At 43.9% G+C, this 16,429-nt stretch overlaps 1 protein-coding gene across 5 annotated transcripts in view; it reads left to right on the forward strand.

Annotated features, from left to right (window-relative positions):
- Positions 1-16,429, forward strand: part of RAI14 (retinoic acid induced 14) — a 139,584-nt gene that overhangs the window by 3,542 nt on the left and 119,613 nt on the right. For 2 of the 5 annotated variants that reach the window (XM_032470828.1, XM_032470819.1), the window contains one exon: positions 3,698-3,787. The exons of 2 other annotated variants lie outside the window; for them this stretch is intronic. The gene's annotated coding sequence lies outside the window, so the exon portion shown is untranslated. Of the gene's footprint in view, positions 1-3,697; positions 3,788-15,966; positions 15,987-16,429 lie in introns of those variants that run through there. One more of the 5 variants, XM_014567830.2, reaches the window with a different exon arrangement.

Raw genomic sequence — 16,429 nt, forward strand, 5'->3', positions numbered from 1 at the left:
TTGACGTTCAGTAAGCCCTCAAATGTTTGTTGAATGAATTTCATGCTTTTTGTTGTGATTTTCTGCTTAGAGTTTGTCTTTTAGCACATATTGGATATCCTGAATGGTGCTAACTATTCCCACAGCTGTAACTTGAGTGCCCCAGTTGTCATATTTACAGGTTCCATCAGGATGAAAACCCATGTGCTTATAAAGAAAGCACTCTATTTCAATCTATGTGATCTATTCCACAAAGCACTTGTGTCTTCAGATTTTTTTCTGCCAACATTTGCCTAAACCTGAATTCAGAGGAAAGCATAAGTACCACGATGCTCAGAAGAACACCCATCTTTCCTTTTCCTGGTACCTTAACTTTCCAGCACTTTAAATGTGGAAGATGCATAACCAAGTGATGCTCACTCTCCATCCCCTACAGGATCCAGACAGACAGGCTGGCAATGGTCTTGAGTGACACACTGAATTTCTTAAGAACAGAAAGTGTATTTTTCTGAATTGCTGCAGAAGGTTTACTCATCATTGCTGACTTAGTGCATTTATCCTGAGGTTTTTGTTTTGTGGTTGGGGGGAGTAGTGACCTTGATCTGAAGATCCAGGAGCAACCAATAGCTATACTGGTATGCCCAGGAACACTTAAACTGCCAAGACATAAAATCCTTAATTCATGGTACTGAGAACATACACTGTTAGTGCCGTGTGTTATTTTGCTAGAAGCCAACTGAATTTTCTCCATGTAGGAGAAATGATGAATATAGGAGTTGACAAAACAAAGCTAAATATATCAAAGGCCTCTTGGGTATATTTTAAATGGGCGATAGGAAAAAGGATTCTAGATTTCCCCCCCATTGTTTACCTAGGTATATGAAATGGATGGTATCCTTTCTTTAAAAAAATCGTTAAGATGCTACATGATTTAGAGATTTCTTTTTTATTGCTACCCATGAGCTGAAAAGTACAGGTGGTTTCATGAAAGAGAAAGATTGTTAGCTGAAACTGGGAAATTAATGTTTGACTATATACGATGGACAGACTGGTCTAGTCTTTAACATCAGACTTGCTGATGGGTATCAGTAAATTTAGTCAGTGTTTTAATAAGTAACTTTGCAGGCTTGACCATGTGTTTTAAAACCAAACATTTTTCTCTTTGAATGAAGTGTGCCTCATTCTTCAGTTCTGTATTTTCTGTGTCCAGTAGAGTGTCTGTCACATAGTAGGTGGTTAACATTGAACAACACCAACCTGTCCCAGGGGTCATAAAAGCCCTTCATGGTGGTCATCAGAGAGTGAGCTTTCCTAGTCTAGTGAATTTACACAGTAATCAAAAGGCAGAGGTAGTGGAGGTAGCAAAATGTAGGCTGAAGCTCAGAAGGTGTCCTCCTTTCTCCTTAGGCAAGTCATGTCACCTCCCTAAACCTTAATTTTCTTATCTGTAGTTAAGAAACACCTTTGCTCCCCGTCCACCCTTTGGAGAACTCACTGTCTTGATTGCTTCACCAGCTGATTTTGTATGATGGGTCCCACCTCATCTAACCTTACCTGTGAGCTACTCCAGTTCTTTCTGTAGTAAGTCGTGTTCACTGGAAATAGTGTCCTGCCGTGTAAATTCCATGACCATTGGTCACCCCTGGGTAAGGGGCAACCTTTGGGAGTTCATGCTTCGAACATCCCTGCTTCGAAATGAACAGAATCCAGTTGTGAGAAAAGTTGGTTGTAGTCCAAGAAGTTTATGGCACAGTAGAAAATATGTAGACTTTTTCCTTTTTTTCCCTTAAACTGACATTTAGCGAACATCAAAGTTGATCAAGTAACGTAACACAGTTCATCCTCTACCATGTGAATTTCCCTCACCATCAATTATTACATTGCTTTTTAAAACATCAGTTCGACTTTTCTTATCCCTATTAGATATCGAGTTGGTAACAGCAATATCAATCTTTTTTTTTTCCCCCTTTGCTTTCTAGATGAATTCAGTTTGCTTAATCTGGAATGTTTTCTTTTTAAAGAGCTAAATGACTCTAAAATTTTAACAGCCACAGCAGCATATCTGTCTCTTCTCACTGTCATACATCTGTCTGGTTCCTCTTGCTGGCTGAATTGACAGAAACCCAGCCAGAAGAGAAAGCTCTGACAGAGCTCACGGGTTGGGAATAAAAGGCCGAGAAGCTTCCTTTACTCTAGGGCAGCGCAGATTCAAGGGTTTCCTCCAAGAGGAGTTCGTCTTGCAAACTGAGGCAGGCCACTGAGCAGTGATTGTTAAATATTTTTGAGTCATAGGTGAATACTTTCGCAAATCGGGTTGCAGGGGTTGGACCTTTTTCCCTAGGGGAGATGTGCTTGTATGCAGTGATGCTCTGCATTTGGAATCTTTGTCACTTTCGAGAGGTTCATGGAACTTCCTGTGCTAGGCCCACTTATGAACCACTTTGGAATCCCCAAGTTAACCCAAGATCCGTTGAATGTACCGAGAAGATCTTGTTGCATTTGTCCTGTTTACCTTTAATAGCTACCTCTTCAGGATCAAGAGTACAATGACAGGGGGTCTGTTTTCTGTCATGTGCCGCTGTTCCCCAGATAACCTATCACACAGGAGTGAAAAGTACTAATTGTGGGTTTTATACCCCCAGTAAGAAAACCAGTCACTAGTTGCCACACCCAGCAGTCTATGTACCATTGACCATTTTTGGAAACTATTTCTAGTGGGTGCAATAAGATGCTATTTAGAAGTGATAAAAAGTGAAGCTGTAGTAAGACTGTTTCACAGAGATGTGATGAATTCTAAGGATGGGTCTTTTTGTCTCATCCCAAGGACAGCGTTTCTTGGTCTAGCCTTGGGCCTGCCTCATTTTCTGCTTTCCAGCTGGGAGCAGTGTCCTCTTTGCTGTTGCAGGAGGGAACTGAGATGTCCCTGGCTCTAATCTGTGATGCTTCGAAGCTCACGGGGGTGCATCTCTGACTGCTCAGCCTGGAGAGGAGGGATATCCCCCACTTGCTCTTGTCCTGTCCTTCTCATCTTGGCCTCCTAGCCTCTGGGGCTGCCTCCAAGGGGACCTGAGGAAGATGGGACCGCAGTTCCTCACTGGGGAGCTGGCCCTCAGCCAGAAGCCTGCTCTTCCAGAGGAACTCACCCTTCTGTGGGGAGTGGCAGACACTGGGGGAAGGGACGGCCATTGGGAGCCACACTCAGAAGCTTGTTCTGTCACTGTCCATCTTCGGCGGCATCCTCCACCTCTTCAGTCAATAATTGGGCCAAAAGGAATGTGGACCTACCTGTCACAAAGGGCAACTGATTCTGGCTCCTTCAACAAGACAGTTTAATTGAACTGAGTGCCTTCTCTTCACCAGTCAGTCTGTTCCTAGGCTGGCAGCTTCCGGGCAGATCCCCCCTGAGCAGTACATGCTCCGAGAGTCCTTGAGTAGCAGAGGACTGAGGATGAACAGCACTGCCTGCCTCCATGGAGCTTAGACTTGTAAGGAGGTTGACACATTTACATTCCACTGGAGCACAAGGCAACCGTTAACGGTTGGAGTGGAGTGGTGGGGGGAACTCATTTTACATCTGAGATTGAGGTCTAGGGAAGAGAAACGACCCCTCCGAAAGTGGCCCGGTTAGTAAGGGGCGGAGCTAGACGTGACCGTTAGTGCTGGTTGCTCTTGGCACCAGGCTTCTATAGAAGCTGTTGTGTTTGTCTCTTTCTCTCAGATGTAAACAGTGACCTGTACCTTTGTTATCAGTGAAGAAGACGGGTGGTGACTCAGAAAAGCTGTGCTGGAGACCAGTGGGGAGTCCCAGGTGAGGCACGTGGCACAGAGGTCAGAAAAGGACCTGGAATGCAGGCCCTCAGCATCCTCCTGGGCGGGAACCACAGAAACAGATCCATTGGTCAGGCTTTATCAGTGAGTTGACAAATTCTGTGCTCAGCCTCTTAATTTGACGAGAATGCTTCCAGAACTTGGCTGTCTCCTCCTATGAGAGTTGACCTGTTGGTGATTGATCCCTTTTCAAAAATGAAAGGGAGTGCTAATTTCCAGAGGGTGATGGGGACCTATAGTCATCTCACTGTTGGGAGGGGCGGCCCCTTCCCAGTGGCCCCTTCCCAGCCACCCCAGAGGACATGGGAACTTTGGCCAGGAGGCTCTTGGCCTGTGGGTGGCTTTTTCTTCCTTCCAGCTGCCTTTGGCAAAGAAGAAAAATACCATTGGCCCTTGAACAACATGGGGGTTAGGGGCACCCCCCTACTGCCCACAAAGTTAAAAAATCCGTGTGTAACTTTTGACTCCCCCAAAACTTTACTACTAATAGCCTCCTGTTGGCTGGAAGCCTTCCTGATAACAGGCGATTAACAGGTTTCGTATGTTTTATGTGTTATATGTTGTAGTCGCACAATGAAGTAAGCTGAAAAGAGAAAACAGTTCCAGTATGTACCGTATTTATTGATACCGTAAGTTTATGTTGTCTGTTTGCAAGATGAATTGTCTGTCAGAGCCCACATCAGTATTGTCTTAGGTGATGCAAAACATGGTAGATGTCATACGTGTTACTAACACTAGACGTCAAAAATGAAGCGAAAGGATATTCATATTTATAGGGATAACGATTCACACATTAAAACGAAGCAGCAGCAGTGTGATTGCTTGCTGGTAGCCTCGTGTAAGTGATGCCATTGCTTCGAGGTAGCCTGGCCTATACACTAATGGATGAATGGTGATAAAATTTTTATGGCATACATATTACAGTCATATTTATAATATACTAATGGAAACACTGTTACATTTTTAAAAAGACCACTTACCTACGATGATAGGCTGATAAGCAGTTTTTCCAATTATGAGAGGGAGGGAGGGAAGTAGGCAGGCATCCTTTACAGTAATGTAGTTGTCTGAAAGCAAGTCACCAGACAGTAAGAAAACTAACACGTTATTAATTTTATATTCAACATCACTCACCTTATGCCCATGTGAAGATAGGCTAGTATCTACTTGTAGTTTCTGCACTCGTGACATACCTTTTTCTTAATTTTTTTATATTTCTAGGCTTACACGATTCATCTGAGTTTTTTCAAGTTGTTTCACATCTCCAAAATTTTTTTCCAATATATTTATTGAAAAAAATCCACATATGAATGGACTCGCACCGTTCAAACCCATGTTGTTCCAGAGCCACAAACAGACGCCGGGCCCTGAGGTCCTGCACTGAAGGCCTCACCGGGGCTGGGTGGTGAGTGGCCTGCCATTCTCTCTCCAAGTGAATCTTTTTTTCTTTGTTTTTTATTTTTTTTGAGGGGGCAGGTAATTAGATTTATTCATTTATATATTTTTAGAGGAGGTACCAGGGATTGAACCCAGGACGTCATTTATGCTACGCATGCAGTCTACCATTTGAGCTATACCCTCCACTCAAGTGAATCTTGCTTCAGACCCAGTCCACATTCATCATGGATACAAAGTTGCTTTGAATGCTCTCAGAACCTTCCTGAAGTTTTGCTTTAAAAAAATCCTTAATTTTCTTTGGGATTATACCATTTTTCTCTTCTGAGAAAAAAAGTTTCACATTTCTTTTCAATGAGCTTTTTTTTAATAGGAGAAAAATTGAAAATAAAGGCATGGACACTATCTGTATACCATTCAGGATTTCCTAGTTTTTTTTTTTTTTAAAGGAAAAACTCATTTCTGCCGCTCGCCTTATGTACACACCCAGCCAGCAATCTTGATCAGCTCCTCAGTAATTAGATTCCTTCTGCGCTCCACAACTTTAGACCATGTTGGGTGTGCTGTTTGTTTACTTTTTCTACTGCTTTTCCTCTAGAGCCTCTTAGAAAGAGATTTTCTCAGAATGACTCCTGTCCCAGCCCATCTCCTGACCCATCTACTGAGGCTCTGTTACCTCTGTGCCTTGTTTGGCAACAAGCTTGCTTTCTTCTTCTCTAAAACAACCCCTGATTATTTTAAGCACATACCCCTTGGAACAAAGCGCATTTGATTCTCATTGCATTGAAAGTGGGTGTTTATATCCACGACTGTGAAAGAAACAAAGAGCCGCTCACCCTATCCCGGTGAGATCTGCTTCAGGCCTGGGTGGCAGCCTGCCGGCCGTGGGTGCTTCTGTGTGTGGCTCCCAGACCAGATTTCACCTGCACCGCCTGCCCCTTCCCGCCTCACTAGTGATTGTTCTAGGATATGCTTTTATTATTATATTGGCGCTTTTCATTGTCCTGAAGAACTGTAATATTTCATCTTTTTTATAGCTTGGAGAGAGTTGTTCTGCAGGCTATTAGAATAATTTCTTAAGGAACAGAAGGATCCTAATGATGGGGAAGCATCGAAATATCTAAAAGTTCTGCTTTTCCATGTTGTCGCGAAAGCATGGAAACCTCCACCCCAGTCTGTAGTTTGCCAGCTCAGCCGAGTATAAAAATAGCCACTTTGCTTGTCTATACTTATCTTCACGTTTTCTGTTATCAACTTGGTATCTTTAGCAAAGCTATATGGAAAAGGATCTTTTTGACTGGTGAGTTCTTTAGATTTATTCATTATGTATATGCTCCACGTATTAAAAGAACAAAGAAAGAAAAATGCTACCCTCCCCTGGAATGAGGCAGGGCAGACAGCCAGGGGGAATGGCCTTTTTCACATTGGTCCATTCATCCTTCTTCAGGGAGCTCTGTCCTGCCAGCTGCCAATGTGAGGACTGTCCATTTTTGAAGGTGACTGATTTTTTTTTTTTAAGTTGTAAAAAGATTGGTCTGTTGGCCAGACCTTTTTTTTTATTATTATTCTTACTACTGGTGTTGTCCAATATGCAGTCCCGTGTTGTATTTTGGGCTCAGGAGCTGAACCTGATTGTCGATCTAGCCTCCTCCACCTATAAATTGTACCACTTTGGCCAAATGATAACATATGCTTTTTTTTTGCTTAATGTTGTGCCTGCCTTGTAAGTAATAACATACTGTTACTATTAATTGGATGCTGTCATCACAGTCTTCAAAGGGAAAGTCTAAAGCATCACTGTCTAACAGAACGTAAGCAAGCCACAAATACAAGCCACTGTAAGTCAATTAAAAGTTTCCAGTAGGCCCAAAAAGGAAAATGAACCAAATGAAATTAATTGTAATAATATATTTTATCTAGTATATCTGAAATACTATCAACATGTATTCAGTCAACCTATTAATGATATGGTTGACATTCTTTTTTCGTAGGAAGTCTTGGAAATCCGTTGTGTATTTTGTACTTCAGCAGTGCATGTCAGTTTGCACTGGCCATGTTTCAAATGCTCACGGGCCACGTGTGGCTAATGTCTACAGTACTGGACAGCACTGGTCTAAGTAGTATGTCATGTTGTAGGTCCTGCCACTTCAGTATCACCTGACACCTAGAGTGCCCTCAATAGATGCCTGTTTGATTAAGCTTCCCCGCATCTTTACCCAGTTACCTGGAATTTTGCCCTTAGCTTTCCATATTTCCTTAGGGAAGTACAGTAGCTTCATCACAAATTGATGCCACAGAGTATAATGGCCACCTGTGTTCTTGGTTTACAAACCTGTATCTCTCTGCTTTCATGCAGGTGCATTCATCTACATGGACCTTTTTTTTTTTTTTTTCCCTTTCTTGTAGGCAAGGATTATGTATGGTCCACATTTCTACATCCCCTATGTACTTGGCCCATAGTTGGTATTCGGTGTATATTACTAAATACAATCTATTTTTTTCTCTTAAATTGCAAGTTCTTGATATGCAAATTCAAGTAGCTATGATATTTTTACTCTGTAAACCTTTGTAGATTAAGGTGCAAGGTATGTGGATTTGTGGACATGTGTGGGGCACAGGACTGGGTAAGTGTGTATTAAATCTTTAAGTCTTTGTTACAGTTAATAGAAGCATTCTGCATCCTTTATGTTAATGCTGTTTTCTTCTTGTCCCAAAACACAGAAAATGGTTGAAAACTGAGACAGAATGTCCAGGGTACCAAATTCAGTTAACAGGAGTTGGTCTTCACTGGGGAGGCGGTTATGGGCCCCCCCACATAGCACAGGTGTGGAGCAGCCTGGGGCTTCTAATGGAAAGGATCTGAGAGGCTTTTCCATTTGCGCTGCCCGGACAGTATTGTGGCAAATCCAGGCTGGCGTAGCCCCTGGGGAGTGATGCCTTGGTGACTGAGCCTCTGTGTTGGGTTTCTCTTCCCGGTATTTTGTTTAGAATAAATTAGGGTAAGTGAGAGCATGTTTGTGTATCATATCTTCAGCAATATTGAAGGATTAAACTAACTGCTCAGAGAATTATCCTTGGGCCCCGAGGTCTCCTGGTCCAGCTGAACCCCAGCATTCCACTCCCTCCTCCAGGGCAGCTCTCCCACTGTCTGCCCCTCTCTCCTTGTCCCCACCTATCCTAAAGAGTTGCCCTATTCATCCTTAGCTGCGGCACAGGGTCCCTTCTGGGCCCAGCTGTCACAATGGCTTTTTATCTCAGGAGGGTTTTTAAAAGTCTAATGCCATTCATTTCCAGTTAATCATAGTTGTTTTCATTGTTGGCTGGTTCCTGTAGGAGAGTCAAAGAGCCAGAACATATTTTCAGAATGGAGACGGCCCAGAAGATGGGGCTTGCTGGCTAGGTCTTCTGTGGTGAATAAAGAACGGAATGCTTGGAGGTGGGGCTGGGCGAGAGTGTGCGGCTTGGGGCAGAGCTGATCAGGGAGCAGCTAATAGCTAGATGAGTGAATGATAAGTGTGCCCTCCCTTACCTGCAGGTTCAGGTGACCTTTTAGGTCACCCCTGTATTCAGCCCAGGGAGACTCTGGAGCGTGTATATTTCATTTCTGCAGGTTCCTAAGGTGAGTTTAGCTACTGACTTCAGAAATGAGCTGGACAGACAGAAAGGCAGGCTGCAGCAGTGCTGTCCAAGTTCTAGGCCCCTCTTTTACTGTGGCATCTGAGGGGACAGGCTGAGCAGGATCGACTGGGTGAGACGGCACCAAAGAACACGTCAGCACACTCAGACTGCAAGTGACGGAAACTCAGCTTGAACTATCCGAGGCTCGAAGTGGGGTGCCTTGGCGCATATGACTCCAAACCCTGTGCTAAAAAGGTGTCAGGGCCTCAGGAATCCCTGGAATCAGGCCTCCCTGGTTCCTTCCCTCAAACCAGTTCTGTGCTGGGGTTGGATTGGGTTGTGGGCGGCCGTCAGGCTCACGGATTTCCCAGTTTCTCCTCCAGGGAGGAAGATCTTCCCTTCCCCCTTCCACTCCTTTCCCTTCTCTACTGCCCTTTCCCCTCTCCCCTCCCCCAACTCCGAAAATGCCAGGGAGGGTCTCTGAATAGCCTTGCTGAGGACACATCTCTTGGGGACAGCTACAGTCAGAATATAACCTGGCTGGAGGGGGGAGCAGGGGAGGGGAGAAGGGCAGTTTTCTAGAAGAAGAGGAGTGCAGGCTGTGAGGACCCCAGGTCAGACAGCACGCACAGTAACATGTTAGAGAAAATGCGGAGAGCTGTCTTCAAGGGGGCAGAGACCCCCTCTGCTGGACCAGAGATGCCAACGTACGGTTTGAACACATGCTGTCCGAAGGACATCCAAACATGATAGCCGGGGCAGCAGAAATGATTGCTGTGCTCTCAGCCTACTCCCCCACTTCTGCTCCTAGGGCATCAGAGTTCACAGAATCCATTTTATTAACTTATTTACTCCTTATTGTGAAAACTACTGGAGGCACTGGAAGCCTGGGTAAGGATTCAGCAGCCAAAGAGAACCACTGTGATCATCATAAATGACATTTCCCACATTCCAGCATGTGGAGAGTCCAAGTTGCCCCACTTTAAAGCCAAGTCAAGGACCAGTGACATCCTGGTAACCATCATTTGGCAATTAAATCTTTCTAGAGCAAGATCAAAAATCAAATATAACCATCAGTGGAGCTACCCTCTCACTCCAAAGCTATTTCTCACTACCTGACAACTTTGCACATGGACCTCCTTTTCACTTTTTGTATTTGATCTTTTTAAAAATAGCTTCATCGAGGTATGATTTACATTCCATAAAATTCACCAATTTTAGTGTACAATACAGTTCAGTAATTTCTGATTTATAGAGATGTATAATCATCACCACGGTTGAGTTTTAAAACATCTCCCTCACCCCAGCAAGAACCCTCCTGCTCATGTGCAGTCCTTCTCTGTTATCATTCCCAGCCCTAGACAGCCGCTTATCTACTTCCTGTCTATAAATTTGCCTATTTTGGACAAGTCCTACAAATGGAATCTTACAATCTCTGTGTCCAACCTTCACTTCATATAGTGGTTTTGTGCTGCACATGTATCGATACTTTGTTCCTTTTTCGTGCTGGCTGAGACACACTCCTGTCTGGAAATGCCACATTTTGTTTACCTAGTTGATGGGTATTTCATTCGTTTCCCCGTTTTCCCAATTACAAGTATGGCTGCTATAAACATTCACATACAAATCTCTGTGTGGACATGTGTTTTCATTTCTCTTAGCAAGACACGTAGGAGTGGAGTTGCTAGGTTGAATGGTAAATTTATATTTAACTTCTTAAGAAACTGCCAAACTGCTGGCCACAATGACTTGCTTTCCACGTTTTATGTTTTCACCAGTGATGTTGGAGGATTGGACCTGTGTTTTTGAACTTGATTGGTTCCTTTTGGATTTTTAGATGAGTGAAATCTAAGGAATGGATTTGAGATAAAGAAGATAAGGCGCTTATTGGCACTTAAGCCTTGCCATTTGGGGTTGATTGCTAGGTATGTGCAGGGCAGCTTTTCTGCTTTGAGACCTGGACACAGTGGTGTGTTTAGACAGAGCATCAAAGATCTGGAAACATAAGACTAGGAACAGCGTCTTAGAGATCATCTTAAAAATAACCTCAACGTGAGGGATAATCACATGGAGTTGCTTAGTCCTAGAGTGATTTTTATATTCCAGAGGTAGCTTGTTTTGATTAAGACTGTGCTTTTTAAATTGGATGGATTTAGGGCACGAGATAACCTTGGGGCTTTTGTTTGGTAGGTTCATTGGAGCATGTGAATAGCAGATTTGACAGACCAGATAGTCATGTTACCAGAGCCCCGGCCAATTTTGTATCAGTGCTGGTGGCTCAGACTGATTCGTGAACCAAGACTGGTCCTAGTTGATGGCAGATTTTATTCTTAAAACAGAATGATGTGTCCGTTTCTCAAAAGAAACGTCATCCTCTGGATAAAGGCAAGTTATCAATATAGGGAGGAAGATTAACTTTCTCAAAAGAGTTTTACTACATGATTGTTATGATACAATACCTAAATGGCATTTACAGTTTTAAAAGAATGTGGTCATTTTTGAGGTGGGGAGGGAAGTGAAATATTAGAGCATTTTAGAAAGGATTCATTGCCAAAATGAAACTACTGCTTATATCTTTTTTTCTCCCCCTCCTATCTTCCTCCCATCTTTTATCATCTGGGCAATCTTTTAACAAACCTGCACCTTGGTTAATTAATAAGAGATGACATGTATTAAAGTACTCAGCTCATAATTAATGCTTAGGAAAGCTTGCATGTTTAGTCCTTCATTCATTTATTTATTTGTATCTAGTCTGCTGAGTAAATAAGACACCTAAGATATAATCATAAAGCAGCTTTGTTTTGTGTCCCACTGACTCTTTAAAATTTATTCAGGGAAATTCATATATCTCTTGCCTTTGGATGAGATCTGTACCTTTTCTGATTCTTCTTAGATTAAAAAAATTCTACAGTCAACTTCAATTGCTAAAGATTCTTATAGAACTTGGAATGCCGGATTTCAGATAAAGATGAAAACTTCAAATTTGATTTGAAAGAAAGTATCTTTCCTTTTCTCTTTTCCCCCACTTTTCCCTCCATTCTGCCATCTTCCTCTAACTGTCATGGTTTGTGTCCCCTCCAGAGTCACAGTGGTAAAACTGAGGGTGGGATGGGGGAGGGGAGAGGTAAGAGGGGCAAGAACATTCTTACTTGATGGTACCTAGAGGGACAGTGCTGGCTCTCTGAGCCTGACAGATGTGTCGAGCTGACCCTTGCTCTTGGGTTTCTTTTCTCAAAAAATTCGTATGTTGAAGTCCCAACACCCAGTGCCTCGGAATGTAATTGTTTTTGGATAGGGCCTTTAAAGAGGTGATTAAAAAGTAAATAAGGTTATAGGGGTGCGCCTCGTGTCCTTATAAGAAGACATTAAGACACAGACACACAAAGAGGAAGACCACGTGAAAACAAAGGGAGAGGACAACCATCTGCAGCCTGGGAGAGAGGCCTCAGAATAAAGTCAGAATCAACCCTGTGTTACCCTGGTCTTGGACTTGTGGCCTCCAGAACTGTGAGGACACACATTTCTGTTGTGTAAATCACCAGCGGGTGATACTCTGTTATGGCAGCCTTCGCAAACCTCTCCCCTCCATGTTCCACTCCTGGACCATCACTGGGGACCCCTCTGAGTCCCTGATGCAGGTGATGTACACACCTTTGCTTCGTTGCTTCTCTGTCTGGGCATCAGCTGCTCTCTGCCCCCTTCACCCTGTAATCCACTCTGTAAGACGGGATACGAGACAGCTTGCTACCCTCTCTTGTGACCTGTCTCCATCTGGTTTACAGGAAACATAAACCTGTGCTCAGATACATCCCAGCATTCAGGCTCATCACAACTCAGCAGCCACTGCTCCTTCATTCCCATGCTTATGGCAGAGGCCAGTTTCTCTCCCACCTTTTAGATTTTCCAGGTGAGGATCAGACATCTGCCTGGTCTCTCCAGGGGGTCCTGTAGGTCTTTCTAATGAGGCTGAGGAGGCGAGATGGGAATCATTGCATAGTTCTCTCCGAAGGAAGATCCTTCCCCAATCTCCATGTGCTCAGCCCCCTTTAAACCCTGGCTGTGAGTGATGGTTCCAGTCTCCTGTTAGCAGTTTCTAGCTAAATCCTTTGAAATTGTGCATCTTGGACTGGCCATTTCCTTTGGAATGAAATGTCTGTTGTATCGCTGTGCTTCCAATCTGACCCTCAGTGCTTACTCATTCTTCCCTCATCCTTTCCCTCAGCCATAAACCCGCCCACTGAGCGTTGACCCTGGAGAGAGTCTTAACTGAGGTTAGAGGTGAAGGCTTGGGTCCACCCACGCTGGACTTTCTCCTTGAGGAGCTCCCTGACTAGAAGTGGTAGAATCTCATACACAATAATAGACCTTGTCCTGCCTTGCATCAGGCTGATAAAATCTCTAGCCTAAACACTCGCCCCAGAGTGCTATCTGATAGTCGTGGCCCTCTGTTGATTTACATTCCATTAGAAGCTCGGCCTGGGGTTAGGGAGATGCAGCGGGAGGAGCCCAGCAATGAGAGGAGAGGGCAGGCGGGAGGGGAGGGCAGGGCCACCTAGCAGGATTCCTAGGCCAGATGAGCTGGTGGTTTTTTCTTAGCGCATTCATATGCACATGTGAAACCTGATCACCTTTCATTCACTCAGATCCCAGTGCTGCTAACCCTGTCCATTTGGGGCCCAAGAGCCTTGCCTAGGTCAAAGATGAAGCCTAAAGGCTATCCAGGCACCTAACCCATATCTCTGTCCTACAGATTCTTTCAGGAAACATGTATTGATTTTATGCCAATGGCCAGGACCCAAGTAATAAGCAAGATGAAAATTCCCTGTTGCAAAGTCAACAGGCAGAGATGTCCATTTTCATATATGCCGAAAACTGATACTGGGACTCCTTGAACCCCTTACTCATGTCCAAGGTCTGAAAGGATGAGAGAGTATGGATTTGGGGGCAGGATCTTTCTTCAGAGAGAGCTATGTGGTGATTCCCACCACGCCTACTCAGCCTTCTGAGAGAAGCTTACAGGACTGCTGACCGCGATGGGACAGGTGTCTGACCCTTGCCTGGAGGATCTCAGGTGGCTGTGCCCCGAAAGGCCTGACAAGATGCCCTTCCCTCACCAGCTTGCCCCAATCCCGAGTTTCCTCTAAAGCCAGTTAGAACCCCTACCCCTATGGTGAAGACCTCTCTGATTTTTTCCCAGCTCTCAAAGATTTCCACTTTTTTGAATGCCTGCGGTATTTGACACCTAATTAAGGAGGATTTTGTATCATTCTCTACTGATACTCTTGGTCAGTTTTAAATTCTCTGTAGTGTCTGCTCAGAGATCTAAATGTTTAAGATCCTGTCTTAACAAGACAAGAACAGATCTGCTGTAGATAAAATAGATTGGGGGGGGGGTCAGAACTCACTGGCTTCTGCTTCCCAGTTTGTAGTCTTTATTCCAGAAGCAATGACCCTGTTGTAGGCACGGCCCTGTCTGAGAGGCAGAGTCTGGAAGCAGCTTCTACCCCCAGGAGCAGCTTGCGTGGTGTGACGTGCTTTGTCGTCAGGGACATCTTTGTCGGGAAGGTCGGTCTGGACAGACCTTTGACAGCATGTATTTGTTTTGCCAGATTGAGAGAACTGAGTGTTTTTACAGCTTTCGGTTGAAATGCCATGTTTGTTGCAGAGAGATGGTTGTCTGCGGAAACAAGTACTCGCGGGAGAAGAGGTAGATGCTGGCGAGGAGAGGAGTATTTTAATTTTAGTTTCTTACATTTGTTCAGTGTCTTCTTCAGTGCTTTGGATTCTTTTCACTTGAAGAAAATATTCTGAAGCCTGTCTGGGGCGCGCGCTTGTGCTCTGCTGTTGCTGAGATTCCGTGGATGGAAGAATTAGGGTGAAGACATTGTTATTATTCTGTTATTTATTTTCCTCTGCTGGATGATTCAGAGGGAATTATTTTAAGCCACTACCCTTGAATCCTGTGGTATGGTGTCTTGGATACTAATATATTCTTGTGACTCAGGAAAATGTACATGTGTGCAGCTACCGTCTTCCTCTCTTTGTGAATTAATATTGTTTCTTAGTGGCCATAGGTAACCAGCTGATTCCTCGCCTAGATTTTAGTGTAGAGGGCTCTCCTCTCACCCCCTACAATATTGTGAAAGATTCAGTCAATGCTTGAAAATACTGATTTAGCATATCTAGTTAGACAGTGTCTCTAGATTATTTTTAATGAAGGTGTCAAGTACAGATACGGGGTCACTGAGTCTAAAATGGCGGTTCCCGGTCTAGTTGGGCATCCAGATCACCTGGGGAGTTAAAAAATAAAATAAAATACAATCACAGATTTCTGAGTCTCACCACTGATTACAGAATCTAAACACCTGGCTGGGGCGCCACGAGGGCCCTTAGATGTTGACATAATTGGCAACGTCTTATGAAATAGTCTTTGGGTTGTATGTGGTGGGGAGAAGAGGGGCTGGGTGGGGGTAGGAGTGGTTTGAAGCTGGAGGAGAGGAACTTCTTCCCAGCCATTTCTGTCAGGGGTGGCTTTCGGGAGAGGAGCAGCTAAACAGGAGAGTCTAAGAGCAACCATGTGTTAGCGCCGAGGGCGTTGCTTATTAACTGTTGTTTCCTCGAAGTTCTTTCTCAATCAGTCCAGAGGTTTCTAACCTGGAATTTTCCTAATTCTAAGGATTGGAGAAGATAATGTAAAGTATTAAACTATTAAAAAAAAAAAAAAAAGCTTTGTTGAGATACAAGTCACATCCTATCCAGTTTTCCCATTTGAAGTGTACGGCTGAATGGCTTTTGGTATGTTCACAGGTTGTGCAGCCATCATGACAGTACATTTAGAACATTTTCACCACCCCGAAAGGAAATTCGGTATCCATTGTAAGTTATTTTTAATACTCAGAGGTCTAACTTGTTAGTTCTTAATAAAGCTCTATAGGCTAATATCAAAGTTTTTTGATTCAGGCTAGAATTAGATAAGAGTAGCTCATGTTAAGCTTTGATTGAGATTTACATTATTTTGAAAGGGAAAATGGATTAATAAGTAAGCCCTGTTTGGATCTAGTCTTTCAGATGAGAGGGCAATAAGCCTTTGCATCTCTGCCCTGTTCCATCCTCACCGATGGACTCAGTGTCACATGATGCCTGGGGACCAGTGATGGAGGCTACGGGTCAGTGACTTATTTTGATTTGAGCAGGGGGTAAACTGACTACCATTTCTGCTCCGTGGGGGAGATATGCTTTATTCTGCTTGAAATGGGAGAACTTAATTCACACACCTTTTCCCATAGATGTGTACTATTTCCTCCCCTTTTTGTACCGTTCAAATTAGATTGCTGTGCAGTCAATTCAGCTTCACCATGGCTCTTTTGAACTGAGCATCTTGATTAAGTGACTTTTCCAAGGAATGCTGTTAGTGTCACCTCACTAAATTGGTAGATGTCAGTGTATCCAGCCTGGGCTTTGGAAGTTTGGATTTGGGAATTGTAGCAGTAAGATTCCAGCTGACCCAAGGAAGGCAAGTCTCTGATTTACTTGTGGGTTCTCTTGGGGAAGAGGAGGTACAGAGGCGGAGGGAGCCCAGCAACATTTCAGGGATGGGTGATTTCCCACT

The sequence above is a fragment of the Camelus ferus genome, chromosome 3 (assembly GCF_009834535.1).
Source record: "Camelus ferus isolate YT-003-E chromosome 3, BCGSAC_Cfer_1.0, whole genome shotgun sequence".
Classification (NCBI taxonomy): domain Eukaryota; kingdom Metazoa; phylum Chordata; class Mammalia; order Artiodactyla; family Camelidae; genus Camelus; species Camelus ferus.